The 18,684-nt window shown below is 32.4% G+C and overlaps 1 pseudogene; it reads right to left on the bottom strand.

Annotated features, from left to right (window-relative positions):
- Positions 1 to 288: 288 nt before the first annotated feature.
- LOC107518841 lies at positions 289 to 1,367 on the bottom strand (annotated as a pseudogene).
- Between the last annotated feature and the right edge of the window lie 17,317 nt (positions 1,368 to 18,684).

Below are 18,684 nucleotides of genomic sequence, written 5' to 3'. Positions count from 1 at the left end.
CTGTAATCAGAGAGACAAACTCAGGCTGAGTGGACCATTGCATCATCCAACATTCAGACATGACAAACTCCAGCCACTCCCATTGCTGCTGTGGATAAGTTCTCCACACAAAGACACCCACTACTATATATCCTTGAAGAAGGCATAAAGAGATCTTTCTTCATTATTTCATGTATAATACTTCAGTATTATACCATATGGATGTTGCCCATACAGTCACCACCTAAGAAAGATCCTGGGTGGGTGGTTATTGTTGTTATCATCTTACTTTCAGTCACCTGTCTTCGATCACTGCTTCTCATGGTACCCCAGTGGGGCTGACACAACCTTTTTTCTATTGCTCCTCTTCTTCTGGAACCACTTCCCCAGCATTGATTCCACTTGGGACTTCGGGCAGACAATTTTCTCCTGGAATTCCTGCAGCAGTGTGTCCTAGGGTACTTTTTCACTCATGGCTTGTTCTCGATGTTCTTGGCTTGGTTTTTGGCAAAGTATGGGGTGGAAAGGCTCTTGGTATAGCTATAAGAAACTGACCCCAGTGTTGCCACCATGGCATTCCCATCCAAAGAGTTCTAAACAGCCAGGCCAGTGTGGGGTCTTTTTAGGGGATATGAGTGTTCTTTTGCCCACCAAAGCAGTGACGATGTTGCCAAGGGCAGACTGTGACAGGCTGATTTTGGAGGCTTCCTCAGGCTTCTCTCTACCACCATTGTCTCCTCCACTGCCACCACTACCCATGGACTGTGTGGCCATCCCTCAGGCTGTGTAGGGGGATGATTTGTTCCTCCTCTTACTGCTAGGTCCACCATATTGAACTTGTTCAAGTGGATGTGGTCCTGGCCATCAGAACCATACTCACTGTATTCCACAATGATAACAAAGATGGCATGAAAGCAGGAGTTAACTTGAATCATGTATAGGTCTGGTTCCCCAGGTTCATCAGATGCTGCTTAATTTCCTTGACATTTATGGCGATAAAGGAAAGATCCTTGATTTAGATGCCTCAGAGTTTTCTTTCAGCTCTAGCCTCTTAGCAGGCTTCTTGGAAAGCAGGTCTCAAATTTCCTCCTTGTAAAAGTACAAGTAGAAGACCAGGACCAGGTATTACTTGCTCTTGGAGCAAGAGATACGAGAGAAGATTTACTCGAAAGCATTGATACCTGCTTAGAGCTGGCATCAAATATGATAGCAAAGGGAAAGGTCTTGGACAGCTCCCCTGGAGCAATGAGAAAGTCTTACAAGGTCATCTGACCCAGTTTGACATCCATGGTCATGATCAGCTTATAACTAGCAGTCTCCTCCTGAATGAGAGGGTGGCACGGATCAACCACCTCCAGGAACTCACTGGGCTTGATTTTACTGCCCATCTTGCTGCTCTGTCCTTCCTGCCCTCCCCTCCAACCTACTCTGCATCCTGGGCAGTCTGTGTCTCTAAATCCGGATCAGTGTGTTGGCCTAATCCCCAAATGAAACTCTTCAAGCTACATACAGTCTTTTAGAGTGGAGATTCTGGGAGGTAGACCCACTGCTGCTGCAATCTGGGTCTCCATAACTCTCCAAGCCTCATCCTCCTTTTGGGGTCCATGGTAGGGACTGCTGATCCTGCATGGCTATGATCCCAACATTCCTGAGGGAAGAGGTTCACCTGAAGTCCTATTTCCAGTCTGAAAGATCATTCATTACAGCCCACATGGCTGGCACTGTCTCTGTCTCTGCTTTCACTGCCATTGGAGAATAAAAAATAATAACAGAAGAGGCCAGGCAGAGTGAGAGTAAAAGAACCTTAAGAATTTTAAGGAAGTTTAATGCTCTACAAGGAAACATGAAAAGATAACCCAACAAAATCAAGAAAACAACACCCAAATGAAAGATAATTTTAACAAAGAGATAAAAATAATTTAAAAAAACTCAACCAAACAGAATTCTAGGATGGAAAAATACAATGAATGAAAAATACAATAAAAAGCATCAACAGTGGAATGGATCAAGCAGAAGAAAAAGTAGGCAAATTAAAAGACAGTATCTTTGAAATTAACTAGTCAAAGGAGAATGAAGAAAAAATCAAAACAAAACAAAACAGAAACAAAGAAAGCCAGTATGATGTATATAATACAACCAGAAGAAACAATCTGTAATTATTGCAGTCTGAGAAGGAAAAGACAGGGAGGAGCAGAATGTTCATTTAAGGGAATAATGGTTAAGAATTTCCCAAATCTGGGGACAGATTTGGATATCCATTTCATGAAGCTCATAGATCTCCAAACAAACTCAGTTTAAAGAGATTTTCTCTAAGACCCATTGTAATACAATTATCAAAAATCAAAGACAAAGTAAGAATTTTAAAGGCAGCAAGAAAAAAAAAAGTATGTAACTTAAAATGGATTAAGTTTATCAGTGACATAAATAAGTTTATCTGTGATTTCTCAGTAGAAATACCACAGGCCAAGAGAGAGTGGAATGACACATTCAAAGTGTTGAAAGAAAAATAATAAAGTGCCAACTGAGAATACTTACCTGGCAAAATCAACCTTTAGAAAATAAAGAGAGATAAAGCCTTTCTACATAAACAAAAACTAAAGAATTTCATCACCAGTATATTCACCTTACGAGAAATGCTGAAGGATGTTCTTCAAACTGAAGTGAAAGGACTCTAATTAGCAATATGAGAACATTTAAAAATCAACAACATACTGGTAATGAAAACATACCTACTGTAATTTGTCAATGAATATACAACATGAAAAGGTAAATTGTGAAAATCGAAAACATAATAAAGAGAAAGTAAAAGGGTAGAGTTTGTGTATGCAATCAATGTTGTTAGCATGAAATAGACAGTTATATCTATAAGGCGTTTTATGTAAACCTCATTATAACCACAAAGCAAAATCCTCATTCATTACACAAAAAAAAATAAAGAAAAAAGAAGCAAAGCATACCTCTACAGAAAATCATCGATTCATAAAGGAAGCCAGCAAGAGGTATAAAGGAACAAGAAAATTACAAAACAGCTAGAAAACAATTAAAAAGAAGTTATTGCTAAGTCCTTACCTATCAGTAATCATTCTAAATACAAATAGATGAATGGATAAAAAAGAAGACTCAAATATGTACTGACTGCAAGAGACACACTTCCACTTTAAGAAAATATAGGCTAAAAGTGAAAGAATAGAAAAAGATGTTCCATGAAAGTGGAAAACAAAAGAGAGCAAGGGTAGTTATACTTATATCAGACAAAATTGACCTTAACTCTAAGCTGTGACAAAGGACAAATAAGATCATTATATAATGATAAATGGGTCAGTTTACCAGGAGGATCTAACAATTATTTATGCACCCAATATCAGAGCACCTAAAGCAAATACTAATAGATCTAAAGGAAGAAACAGACAACACAACAATAGTAGGAGATGTGTGTATCCCACTTTTAACAATGAAGAATTCATTCAGAAAGAAAATCAATAAGAAAATGTTGGCCTTGAATGAAACTTTAGATCAAATGAATCTAATAGACATATACAGAACAGTTCATCCAATGGCAGCAGAATATGCATTTTTCTCAAGGTCACATAGAATATTTTCATGGACAGATCATATGATATGTCACTACATTAAACTAAAAATCCTCTGCACAGCAAAATAAACAATCAAAAAATGAAAAGGCAACCTACAGAATGGAAGGAAATATTTTCAAATTATATATCGGATAAATGAATATCCAAAGTTTAATATATATAATATATTAGTGGTTCATACAACTCAATAGTGAAAAAACAAACCTTAAAAACAAATAATCTGGTTTAAAATGAGCAGAAGACTTGGATAGACCTTTTTTTAAAGAACATATAAAAATGATCAACAGGTCTATAAAAAGATGCTCAACATCACTAGAATCAGGGAAATACAAATCAAAGCCACAGCGAGATTCCACCTCACACCTGTTATAATGGATATTATAAAAAAAAGACAAGAGATAACAAATGTCAGCAAGGATGTAGAGAAAAGGGAACCCTGTGCACTATTACTAATGTTAATTGGTAGAGCCAGAATAAAAAAAAAAAAAAACAGCATAGAGGTTCCTCAAATAATTGAAAACAGAATGACCATATGATCCATATGATCCAGCAATCCCACTCTGGGTGTATCTCCAAAGGAAGTAAAATCAGAGTCTCAAAGATATATCTGTGCTCCATGTTCATTGCAGCATTATTTACAATAACCAAGAAACAACCTAAGTGTTCTTCAGTGGCTGAATGAAGATTATACACACATATACACACATATATATAACATTATATATATGTGTGTTTGTGTGTGTGTATATATATATATATATAAGATTATATGTGTGCATGTATGTATACACCTAACAGGTATATATATACGTAAATATGTGTGTATGTATACGTATATACATACACATACACAATGGAATATTATTCAGACATAAAAAGAAGGAAATCATTTGCAATATGTTGATGGAACTTGAGGGTGTTATACTCAGTGAAACAAATCAGACAAAGGGAAATACAATATGATATTACTTATATGTGGAATCCCCAAAAGCCAAACTCATAGAAACGGAAAACAGAATGGTGATTGCCAGGCTGGGAATGGGGATGGGGGAAATGGGGAGATGTCGATCAAAGGGCACCCACTTCTAGTTATAAGATGAATAAGTTTTGGAGATCTAATGTATAGCAGGGTGATTATAGTTGACAATACTGTATGATATATTTGAAAGTAGGTCTTAAATGTATTCTAATCACAAAAATGAAATAGTGATTATGTGAAGGGAGAGAGGTGTTAATTAACCCAATGTCATGATAATTTCACAATAAATAAATAGACAAAATCAACACATTGTACACCTTAAACTTACACAATGCCATGTGTCAATTATATCTCTAAATTGTTGATTGAGGTAATTTTTAAGGAGTGAGCATGGGTACAAAAATAGAGGTATCAGGAGAAGGGCCTTGCATGTAATTTGCTTTCTTTCATTTGTGTTAAACTCTTTTTTTTACTCGTATACTGTATAGTAAGGACTCACTTAACCTCATTGGTAGTTTCTGTGACTAAACAAAATGATATATAGCAAAATCAATTTTACAATAAGCTAATTGGTATTATCTTATGGCATTTCACTAATGTTCTAAGGAAACGACATTTAATGAAATGATATTCAAAGATCTACTGGATATGTATGACTTTGCTGGTCTTTTAAAGTTTAATTGATTATCCGATGGTGGGATTATGAGCTATATATTTTATCATAGTAATATTTTCTTATACAATAATAAATTTTGTTTAAAAAATACAAAACAAAAACAAAGCCTGCCACTGGCAATATAAATTCAAAGTGTAGATGTTATACATGCTTTTAAATCACCTGACAATTACACCTTCTTCCTGAGCAGTGGTCCCCAATCTTTTTGGCACCAGAGACCAGTCTCAAATTATAATAATCTAATGCCTGATAATCTGAGGTGGAGCTGAGGTGGTGATGCTAGAACAGGGGTGCGGTTGCAAATACAGATGAAGCTTCACCCCCGCTGCTTATCTCCAGCTGTGCGGCCTGGTTCCTAAAAGACCATGGACAGGTACCTGTCTGTGTCCCAGGGGCTGGGGACCCCTGTTCTGGAATATATAGTGTAGCACTTTTGTGGCAGTTTTGTCTTATTTATTCCTATTATGGTATCTCAAAAGAAAACAAAAACAGACAACAAAAAAGTAAACCATATACTTACCTTGAGGACCTAAAAAGATATACAGAATTGATTGATTATTGTAGCTAGTCTAAAGCTACAGAATACTGGCCAAGAAGGGGAAAACAGATCTTCATTTACAAAGGCAAATTTTGTATTATGGAGAGAGTGGAATGAGTTACTATATAAGAAAGATTAGTAATTAGGTACTTCAATATTTGAAATGCTGGTGAGAATGAGTTGGCATTACTATGGCATCTGGCTAAGAGGCTCCCAAATTCCCCAGTCCTGCTCTCAGCCAATCATCACTCCATATGAGGTTTGTAAGAAAATATACACACCATTGTAAGAGGTTAAAGCTAACTGAACAAGACAAGGTAATGATTACTGGCCAGAACTTTGCTGTTAAACCTCAATACAGAACTTTACTGTAATTATGTAAGCCCGAATGATGTATAATTAACAAATACTGAAGCAAGTTTCCTTTCATCTAAATGTAAACTGAAGTCTCAAATTATTGGAGTTTGAAGATGGACAAAAAAATGAATCTATTTCACCATCTGAGTGTGGAATTAATAAAGAGCCAGACACAAGTCAAGCAGATGACATTAGTTCTTCAACCAGCTGGATCTGCTCCCATCATATGCATTCTTAAGGAAGGAAGATGGGCAGTAGTCTGAGGTTACTTGTATAATTTCTTATCCCAAGAAGTTTTTAATTATTATTTCTTCCCCTCAGACTTTCCATAGGTTTATTATTTAAGGACTTTTAAAAACCAGTGACATATTCAGCCTTCTCTCAGAGAATAAGCAAACGAAAGGAAATAGAAAATAGATGCTGAGAAAAGCCACACTGAATACGCAAAAATCAAAATTTCTTTCTTTCTAAATCTAGGATATCATTATTAATGAAAACTGACAAATATACAAAAAAAATAATTTCTAATATAACTATCAGTACCAAACTCTTAAAATAAAATAATATCAACTACAATTCATTGGTATATTAAAATAATAATATCAAATCAAGATGAGTTCACTGAAGGACTAAAATATGTTTCAATATTAGAAAATCATTAATCTAATCCACTATAGTATTTCAAAGGGAAGAAATCATAGTATTTATTCATTCATTAAAAAGACATTTGATACAATAAAAAATTCATTTCAAATCATATTTCTTAAAGAAAACTTCTTATGATAAATTGATAGTATAAAAATTAAAAATTTCTGCATAGTAAATTATTTTACTTATTTAATTTATTGGAATGATATTGGTTAGAAAATTATATAGCTTTCAAGTGTACAATTTAATAATACATCATATGTATATTACACTGTGTGTTCACCACCCAAAATTATATTTCCTTTCATCCAATATAATGATCCACTTTACTCTTGTCTACTACCCTCCACCCCCTTTCCCTCTAGTAACAACTAAACTGTTGTCTGTGTCTATGAGTTTTTGTTTGTTTGTCTTGTTAATTTAAAAGACAAAATATTTTCTATCTATAATGGTAAAAAAAAATTTTTTTTCTGTATCTTAGCCTGGATTGCCTAGAAAATAGAGACTGAGACAAAAATATAATGTGTTAACACCTTATTAAGAGAAGGAATATAGTTTCAGGGAAATAGAAGAGAAGGACAAAGGGTAATAAGAAGGAAAGTAGGGAGAACATTCAGAAGTGGGTGCAATATTAAACAGGCTGCTGTTAATTAACAGATATATCAATTTATAGGTCTTTTGATGTCTTCAGAGAGGTCATATGAACTACTATGTTTCAATTGTCTTCTTTTTAAAAAAGTAATTATTCTGATGTTTGAAATGTTGCCTTAATTATACCCTTAATTTTGTATATATGTTCATTCGTCTCTGTATTTTTAATTGTGCTCCATCGATCTATCTATCTGTTTGAATGGCAATTTCACACTTTCAATTACTGGTCTAATTACACTTGGGTATATTATAAGTTAGTCTACATGTTTTGCTCTTCTTTTGAAAAAATCTCTAAGATAGTTGCTTGCAAATTTCCCCCTCATATGATTGTTAGCATGGGTTTCCAAACTGACTTCATTTTCTAAAATTAGTATTTTTTTGGAAGTGCATTCACTTTGGAAAATAAAGAGGACCTAAATCTTAATGACATTTTATTTTTCTGAAAACTGCCACAAAAAATGCTATATGATAATCTCTACTCTTAGTTACTTAAAACAAAATTACATATTCTCATGTATCTGTATGATTCTTGTTCAGTGATTCCAGACTGGGTTTGTCTTCTATAGTGATACACTTCTAATTGAAATCAATTATGAGTTGCTTTGGGCAACTCTTCTCATTTTCCTTAGGTATCAGTCTGAATGTTTCTGTCCTCTCAAATTCAGATGTTGAAATCCTAACCCCCAAAAGTGATGGTGTTAGGAAGTGGATCCTTGAGGAGGTGATTAGTTCATGAGTATGGAGCTCTCATGAATGGAATTAGTGTCTTCATAAAAGAGACCCAGAGAGCAGCCTTACCCCTTCCATCATGTGAGAGCTCAGTGAGAAGATAGCTATCTTTGAATTAAGACACAGACCCTCATCAGACACTGAATCTGCCAGTGGCTTGATCTTGAATTTGCCAACCTTTTAGAACTTTGAGAAATAAATTTCTGTTATTTATAAGTCACTCAGTCTATGGTTTCCTGTTACAGCAGCCAGAACAAAGACACTGTGTGTTTCATTCCAGGGCAGTGGCATGAAGTACAAGAAAGCAAGTGGAAACATAAGATCACTTAATTACTAGCCTTAGAACTAGCACACTATCATTTCCACATATATGACATTGACCAAATCAAGTCATAGTCAAGCTAAAAGCTAAAGGGTCGGGAAGTACACTATGACTGCTTTGAGGCCATGCCAATGGTGTGAATGAAGAAATAATACAATATTGGAGCAAAACATTTACTATGCTATAGTCTGCCCTCTTGGTTTCAATTATTTATGTCATTTTCACATGCAAAACACACTCATCACCATCCCATATGTCTCATACAATCATGACATCAAGTTTGAAATCTAAGATATTTTGATTTACATTGGATCTGAATGCAATTTATCTTGGTACATAGAACAAAAATAAAATAATCTATACTGCACATACCCTATATAAAGGGATTACACAGGAAAAGAATGCACACACAATATACACTCTCATTTTTAAAAGGAACAATCAAAAATTCATAGCAGTCACTAGTCTATATCAATCTTGAAATACTGGGCAAATGTTACCTGGTACCTTAAATCTTGGGTAGTAAATACTACCTGCTTAGTCATTTAGTTCTAATTCCTGAGGCTGTTTCCAAGGATCTTGGCTTCATCATGGAAAAGTTTTCATTTCTTATCATCTTACATGGCCACTTCTAAAACAAATGTTGGAACCTATATTCCTTTTTGTGGCTGCCAGCATACACAGCCTACTTCCTACTAGCTGAAATTTTGAGGCCCAGAGCCATTTTTTTTGTTTGTTTCTTTTCTTTTCTTCTTTCTTTCTTTCTTTCTTTCTTTCTTTCTTTCTTTCTTTCTTTCTTTCTTTCTTTCTTTCTTTGTGTCTAAATTGACAGTGTTTTGTTCATACAGTTCTCTCTGAAACTTTGTAGGGTTTTATGTATCTGAGGACATCTAGTTTTTGTCAAAAGCCACATTCACTATTTTTTTAGAATATGTCTTTCTTATTGGACTTAATTATTAGTATTCTGATAATATTATCTAAATAATATTATCTGCTCTGAGGCTTAGTCTTTTTAAAGAAGCTTATTGCACCTTTGAAACCAGAAAAAACTTATTCTCCTTGACCTGGTGTCTAGCCAGAATATGTCCTTACAGTGTTGGTAGATGGGCAGAGAGATAGGTGGTCAAAGAAAGTCACAGAATAATCACAATGTCAAAGGAGTGGGAAGGAACCTTACACTAACTATGAGGCCATGACATGGATAAGGAAGCAATGAAAACTAAAGAATTGGTGCCGATAATTGCATTAATTATAACAGTAAAAAAATACAAGAACTTTTTAATTTGTTCAATTATTTTAAGTTCTTTATGAGTGCTTTAAAGTTTTACATTTAAAGCCATGATATATGGTTTTTAAGCTTATCCCTACAATTTTCTTATTGCTGCTTTTTTAGTTGGAGTTTTCTTTTCCTGTCTTCTATTCATTTGTATAAATGAAAGTTGTTGATTTGTAATATTAATATATGTTATACTGTTTTTATTACTCACTGTCTATACTACTTTAAAGAATTTCATCATTTTGTAGTAATGTTCAGTCATTAGACTGAGTAAAGCAAATTGCCCTCCATAATGTTGGTAGGTCTCATCCAACCCATTGAATACTTGAATAGAACCAAAAAGTAGAGCAAAGAATAATTCACACTCACTGCCTATCCTTGAGCCAGGACATTGGTCTTTTCCTGCCTTTGGATTCAGACTTGACTGTGCAGATTTAGCTCTCCTGGTTCTCAGGCCTTTGCACTGAAACTAGAACTATACCATCAACTTTCATGGGTCTACAGCTTGCAACTGCAGATCTTGAGACTTCTCAGTCCCTATAACTATAAATTCTTATAACAAAAATATTTTTGTATATCACCAATTTATATATTTTATATATGCATATATATAAAATATATAAATAAAATATAAAATATATATATAAAATATAAAATAATTTTATATATGCATATATATAAAATATATAAATTACATATATAATTATGTAAGGATAGGGTAATTGTGCGACCTGAAAAAGAAAGGGGGAGGAAAAATTATGAGTAATGTACTAAGCTTAAAATGTAATATTCTGTAATATTAAATCAGATTCAATTTTTAAAATCTCCAATAATAGAAAGATATAATCATATTTCAAGGTTATAGACATTTAAAATTAGAAAATCATTTAAAATGCTTTGAATTGTGTAAATATTTAGAAAAGCAATCATAAAATAACACCCATAAATACTCTGTCAGTTAGACATTCTAAACCACCCTCAAATTATGCAGTGAAGAATGAAAGCTGTAAAAATTCTCAGTGACTGCTTTGGAAAAATGTTCTTCACATTATTTAAGTATGAAAGTAAAAACTGCTTTTTGTTTTGTTCCAGTTCTCAAATTAATTTAGCACAAAAATAAGAATTAAGTTAAAAAATTTAAATCTTCTTATGTATTTAGATTATTTATAGAATTTTTATTTTTTAATTGATTGAATAAAGTAAGAATGCTCTAGTTTATTTTTTTTATCTTAAGAAGAAAGAATAAAAAGCTTAAAGCATTACATTTCTGTTTCATTAGTTATCTGGGTAAAGATTTATAGCGGCCAAGGAAATAAGCCTGTAAGTGCAGAAGCTAAAAGTAATAAGATGAGTTTAATGAATGTCGCCTCAAGTCAATTGAAAAAAAATAATTTCCTTTGATTTCCTTTTAATATGTACCTGTTTGACAATTACACTTCATTTATTAATGACAGATATTTATTATAAACCTTAATTAATGTTACCTCTAAAATCCTTGAGAAGGAAATGGGAATGGCTAAACTTAGCCAAAAGTGTTATTTGTATGTATTACTGGGATTCTTGGATACTTTTGAATTATATAAAACATTTCTATATTTTTAACATGATTGTCAAGGCTAATGTGTGAAAATTTATTTCTCATATGCAACTCAATTTAGTCTTATATTATAAATCATAAAACAGTGTTTTAGACTTATAAATAAGTCTATTAAAATTATTATCTTTACTTAGATTCTCTTCCAGATAAAATATATTTAATTTAATATTTATTTTATTTTATTTTGTTATATAGCTTAATTGAAGAAATGTTTATTTTAAGTATTAAGAATGACATAGGGCATTATGCAACTTTTGTAGATATTTTACCTTAAACACATAGGGATAATCAGCTGAATTGTGAAAACAATTTTGCCATTCTGTAACTATTAATGAATTATAGCTAGTATTGATTTATAAAAGGTAGTTGGCTTCATATTTCCTTGTTGTTACATTGATATTTGTGTTCTAAGCCACAAGCTGCTTGTCATCCAATCATACATGATATATAATCAACAGAGCTAATAAACAAACCCATCTGGCATAATGCCACGATATCTCAAAATTTATGTGACAGTTTAGTATATAGACCGTAAATGCTTTCGTAGGAATGGGCAGCCTATGCTTTTATTTTTGACGCTTTTTTTTTTTTAAGAAAGATGTAATGTCTCATACTGTGGGAATTTTCCACTTCACTTGAGCTACCTACCTGCTGTAATCATGCAGACTGGGAATTTATATATTTCTAGCTATTTTAAACATCTTTAGACATGGCACACACGCAGGGCATCATTACTCCTTTTAATGTAGAGTAATCTTGGAAAAGTAAAAATTCCCGGTAAGTATTTTAGAGTAACAATATGAGCTTCCAGATAGATTTTAAAATACCCAGTGATAATGATTAGAAACAGAAAAAAAATGTATTACAAAACTTATTCTTAAAGGAGGATTCAGGTGTGCTTTCTCTAAATGGCTAAAGTTCAGGACTATTTAGATTTATATGCATTATACATACTCTGCAAATTAAGTTAAACCGCCTGGGAAATGGATGGCCAATAAACCACTTTATCTATATTCTGCAGGTACTTTGAGTAGTTTCTCACCTGCAACATAATTATAATTCTATTTTGATGTAGGTAGTGCTATAGTAACTAAAATTATTCTTATTTCTTCTTGGAATTTCCTGCAGAGAAATGCAAAGTAATGTGGCCTATTTTAAAACAGTGTTGTTTCTCTGGATTTAAGCAGTAAAATGTGACCATAATTCATAAATAGCTAATGTTTCCTTCTGTAGAAAATGAAACAATTATTGTCTATGTTGAGGAGTAGGAACAAAATTAAATGTAGACAGTAGAGCCAGATGGAAGATAATCAGGAGGATCATTTCATAAACCATATAAATGTCTAAGCAATGTACTACATAGTTGATATTAATTTTAAAAAATGGACAAAATCAAATGTAGATATCATGAGAGTTCCTTGATATTTTGCTAATAAGATTACTTTGATGACTTTTTAAATCAAAACCGTTAACTTAAATATGTTTGAATTCTTAAAATATGTTTTAATTTTTCTATACACATTTAAGTAAAATTTAGGGTTGAAGTAATTAGGTAGTAGATGGAAAAGGTAACTTGGCATCACTAACTTAGATATTTGGGAGAAACATATGTGCATATGCATTTATATCAATATATGTATCTAAATATATGCAAGTATTATACATGTACCTAATATTCAATTTTGAGTAATTTGGATAATTTCACTTTTTTAAAAAACATGTACCTAGGAACTTTGCTATATATCTTCAGAGTGAACTCAAAAAGGTATCTATACTAAAATCTCTAGAATTTATGAACATGTTACATTATATGACAAAGGGGCTTTTATGGTTATCATTAAAGTTATGAAACTTAAAGTAGTGAGATCATCTCGGATCATCTCACTGAGACCAGTCTAATTATATGAGTCCCTAAAGAAAGAGAACTTTCTAAATTAGTCAAAATGATGAGGAAGCAGGAGAAATCAGAGATGTTGAAAACATAAGAGGGGCTTGATCTACTGTTGCTGGAGGGGAACACATAGAAAGAATGAGAAAGAAAACAGACAAAATCTAGGAGCAAAGACAGATCTTTGACACCCAGTATGGAAACAGGGACCTCAATTCTACAATCTCAAGAAAATTAAATTGGCCAACTTGAGTAACTTTGGAAACAGGTTATTTTCCAGAACCTCCAGGAAGGAACGCCATCCTGCCAACACCTTGATTTCAGCTCTATGAAACCCTAGCCTACCCTAACTTCTGATCTACAACTCTGTAAGATAGTAAATTTGTGTTGTTTTAGGCCACTAAACTTGTAGTAATTTGTTACCGCACCAATAAAAAATTAATAGACCATCTTTTAATCTGATAGTTGGATGGAACTATAATTTAATCTCTTTTATTGAGTAATTTTCATGTTGGCTGCTTGTTAACATGATAGTATATTTCACATGATAATACTTACATATGAGAATATGAACCAAATAGAAGACCATACATTGTCACAACTGTTTCTTCTTCTCTGTTAATTTTCCCATCATAATTTTTATACTGGTCTATCTTATGCTTAACCATCTTGATCACAAAATGAGCAGAAGACTAATTCCTCTGCCTCCTCCCTCAACAACAACAACAACAACAACAACAACAACAACAACAATGACAACTAAATTAACTGTTAACCTAAAAATAAAAGGCGAGAGTGAGAAGCAACAAGCATTTATTGGGTATTAAAAAGAATAGCTATTTAGGAAGCACTGATTCAGGTGGAAACCCAAATGGTGTTCTGATTAAGAGATGAAAGCAAAGGGTTTTTATGAGAAAAAGAAGGGGAACAATTACTTTAGTAGAAGGTAGACACTTCTATCAGTGCAGATAAGCTAACACGGTGACGCAAATTTCGTTTTCAGCCTTGTAGTCATTAGTCTACCATTGTCATAATATCTGTTTTTTCTTGTTATGTTTGCTAACAGTTCCTTGGGGGCACAATGCTACTTTAGGCTCAGCACATAGATTATTTTGTCCTGTTTTAATATTTCAAAGATTGGAGTCATAGACATGCAAGGCATTTCCTCTGGGATGGCAGCTCCAGCTCCATTGTAAAGTGGTTCTGTTCATATTATGTTTTTACACTTCCATGTTAGATCAAAAGCACTGCTTCTGTTCACATTTGGGCCTAATCATGCTAATAGCACATGCTGCTAAAAAAATATGCCATTTTCTTTTTAAGGCATGACTATCATATTATCTGCTTTACAATGATTAATTGTAGCATCCATGTGAATGTATTTGCAATGTTTGATCCATCTTAGACTACTCATTTCTTTATTTTTTTGTGTCTGAGAAATTCCCTAATTTTCATTTCATTTTTAAAGTTATATGGGCTGATAAGTCCTAGTCCAATTAATAGTCAAGTTAATTACTTACCTTTATCTACTCAGATAGTGTGTTTTTATGTGATATGATTCATTTGTTGAAGGAGATTTGTTCCTTAAATGAAAGTAAACTTCTGACTTTAAGTTATTGTTTTAAGTGTTACCATTGCTATATATTCAATATTAGCAACAGACCTAATTTTTAATAAAAGGAATGAGGGTCATTTTCTCTTAGAGCCAAACATAATGTATTGATTGTTTATAAATATTCTGTTATACAAAAGTATATAACTTCTGATTTCCCCAAGACAGAGTTAGATTTAGTTTTATTTTACCTGTTACTAGATCTAATGTTTAGAATTTCAAGTTATTAACCATACAAGTAAAATTAAGGAGAAGGTACATATTCAGAACATTTTATAGATGCTTAAATTCTGAGATATCATTTGAGTATGACATGTATTCTAACATGTCTTTGAGGAGGATGTCTATGTACTGTGAAGAAAGAACATAGATACATAAAAGAAAATTTCTCAAGCTAGCAACACGAAATTAATACATTGGAAATATGATAATATAATTGGAAATAAAAAGTTAGTTATTAATTAAACACCACTTAAAATAAAGATAAATTCAATAGAAAATTGGGACTATAAAAGACTACATGTGAATTCTTTTTTTATTATTGAAAAATGTTGGAATATAACATTGTGTAAGTCGAAGGTATACAAGATGTTGATTTGAGACATTTATGTATTTCAGTATGACTGCTATTGTACCATTAGCTAGCACCTCTATCATGTCATATACTTATTATTATTTTTTTGTAGTGGGAGTAAATAAGATCTAGTTGTCTTCGCACAATATTGTTATTTGTAGACCCTGTACTGTGCATGAGATCTCCAGGACTTATTTATTTGCTGGTTTCAATTTGTATCCTTAAATAACATCTATCCTATTCCTCTGTCCCCCAACATCTGATAACTACCATTGTACTTTCTGTTTTGCAGAGTTCAGATTTTTTCAGATTCCATGTATAAGTGATATTGTACAGTATTTGCCTTTGACTGACCTCTCTGGATGTCTTCAACCATCACAGTTGTTATAAATAGCAGGATTTCCTTCTTTCTCATGGCTGAATAATATTCCACTGTAGATATGTATATACATCCTATATTTGTAATCTATTCATCTATTGACTTAGGTTGTTTTCAAATCTTGGCTATTGCGAATAATGCTGCAGTAAACATGGGAATGCATATATTTCTTTGATAGCCAGTCTATATTTCCTTTGGATGTGTACCTGGAAGTGCAGCAGATAGATCGTAGGGTAGATAGTTTTAATTTTTTGAGAAAACTCCATACTGTATTTTATAATAACTAAACCAATTTAAATTCCCACCAACAGTGCAATAGTGTTCTCTTTTCTCCACATCCTCACCAACAGTTGTTTTGTCTTCTCTTTTTTATAATATCCCTTCTAGCATTCTTTTTTCTTTTCCTTTTTTTTAAAGACTTTGGCCTTGGGAACTGAGATACATAAAATGTCCTTTATTTCGTGTAGGAGTACTCTTTTATTAAGAAAAAAAAGTGATGGTGGTTTTTTTCTTTCAAATGCCGATAATTAAAAAGAAATGTTTTAGAGGCAAAAGAAACCTTTATATCTAGCAATCAGGCCAAAAATATAACAATTATTACAACAAAATTGAAAACTTAATTACTAGGGATTTAAAATACATTTTTGAAGTGAAAAACATCTTTCTTATTTCCTGATGATTACTGAATCTCTTGAAGTTTTTCTTTTATTTGATTTCAGCAGGTGACTAAGGAAGTTTATTGTTTATATCCCCTGATTTAATAACATCTGATTTCACTATTTTCTTCCTATATTAAAATGAACCATATAATTAACATATACTGCAAAGCCAGATAGAATTAAATAGTCTGTAACTCATCCTTGCATAAATCAAGCAAACTTGCCACAGTTTGTGTCTTTTGTGATTATGCTGCCATACCTGCATTAACATAATGGATGTGTAGGCCACCAGAAAATGTTTTAATTTATTGAACCATGTTACCATTAACAGAAAGTGTCAGGATAATAAAGTAGCTGAGTCTACACTTTGTGGAAACCTTGAAAACAAGGCTCTTCATCTAGTACTATAATTCATCTTACTAATTTTTTTGACAACATATACATTACCAAAAATTTGATTTCTCTGCATATAGTATTGTGATATCAGTAGTCTTGCTTATTATGCTCAAGATACATATTAGTGGTTGGAACAGAAATAAAGGCATACGAAGTAGTTCAGAAACTACATATCTGTCTAGGAATTTGATTTGTTGGCCTACAGAGGTATTAACAACAAAACATAAGATAATATATTTAAAATCCATGATTGTTGTGATATCTATACAATACCAAAAATTCAGCTTAAAAATTTTATTTTGTAAAAACAAAAACAGGCTGTTTCTTCTAGACTTAGAAGTCAGGTAATGTATTTTTCAGAAAACTTACAATAAAAATAGAAATAACAGTAAAAATAATGAGGATGTTATCATAATATTGACTGTTTACTAAAAGAGTATTTTATCACTTCTAACCTCAAGTGAGGGATTGGTATTTTCATTTTCGAAAGAGAATTTTGTGGTTCATAGAGGATTAAAACTTACTAATGGACACAAAGCTATTAATAATAGTTGGGGTTCGAGCCTTTGTGCGCATTAAATAATGATGTGCTACTTCAAAAATATGATTTACCTTGTCTTCAGGTGAAATTAGTATAAATTATTAATATAGTATTTATCAATTTTATACTTAGAATAGTTTTAAATCTTTAACAAGTTGAGTTTGGACTCCATCATTCCTCTGTGAAGAATATATAAGAGCATCAATACATGAAGAACCTAATAACCTTGTAAGATAGTCATAAAGTTTGAGTATATTATCAATAATTCAGAACCAGTTATTTGCGGTACATCAAAATGGAGTCAACGAGATATCTGATTAAAATGTACCAAAAAACAACCTAATATATATATAAAGATGTTGGATAATTTTAAATTTTTATTAACAAGGATGAAGATTTCTACCAATGGCCATTATGGTTTATCTGGGACCAAATTTAACCTCCTGCAATATCACTAGCAAACAAAATGAAACAAAACAAAACATAATAAAATATGTGAAACAATTCTTTTCAGATATTGGACAAAAGGTAATGCAGGACTGTGATCCTTGAGAGAAGGGAAGTAAATCAGACTTGTAATTATACTGGCTTTCTTCTTTAAGGCATTATTCAGGCCACAGTGAAGAGGGGAATCCCAAGCTGAGCAAGGAACCCTCACTGCATTGAGGAATTAGTAATAACAGTTAGAGGAGCTGAGGTCCTTGAAAATTTTAGTATAGTATCCTGAGCATGGAGAATACATACATATATATATATAAAATATATAAAATATATATACATATATAAATATTTATATATTTATTACATATATTATATATGTATAAATATACATATACATATATACATATACATATATAATACATATATTATATATATGTATATATGTATTTATGTATTATATATATAAATATATATACATATATGTGTGTATACATATATATATATATATAAAAAAACTCCAGAAATTTGCAGTAATGTTTCCTTGAGTGTTTGCTTATTACTAGATGACGTATGAAAAGTGTGAAATTTTCAAGGACAGGCAAAGAACAGCCAGAGTGTTATAAACTGAAAAGTTCCCAGAACTCAATACAAGGTGAGGAGATGTTCCATCCTTGACCACACAGAATGAAGCATCCTCAGAGATCACTCAGCATTCTTAGAACGCTCAGATGAGTCATAACTTAGTAGGGGAAGTGAACTATCTCTCAAATGAGGGCTCTTCTAGACCCATTCTAGCACATTTTGAAACACAACTCAAAATTATCAGGGTTCTCAGTAAGCAGTTCAATC

This window comes from Rousettus aegyptiacus, unplaced genomic scaffold (assembly GCF_014176215.1).
Source record: "Rousettus aegyptiacus isolate mRouAeg1 unplaced genomic scaffold, mRouAeg1.p scaffold_m13_p_10, whole genome shotgun sequence".
Lineage (NCBI taxonomy): Eukaryota > Metazoa > Chordata > Mammalia > Chiroptera > Pteropodidae > Rousettus > Rousettus aegyptiacus.
Note: the sequence above shows the minus strand (reverse complement) of the source record. Positions and strands in the feature narration are given on the sequence as shown.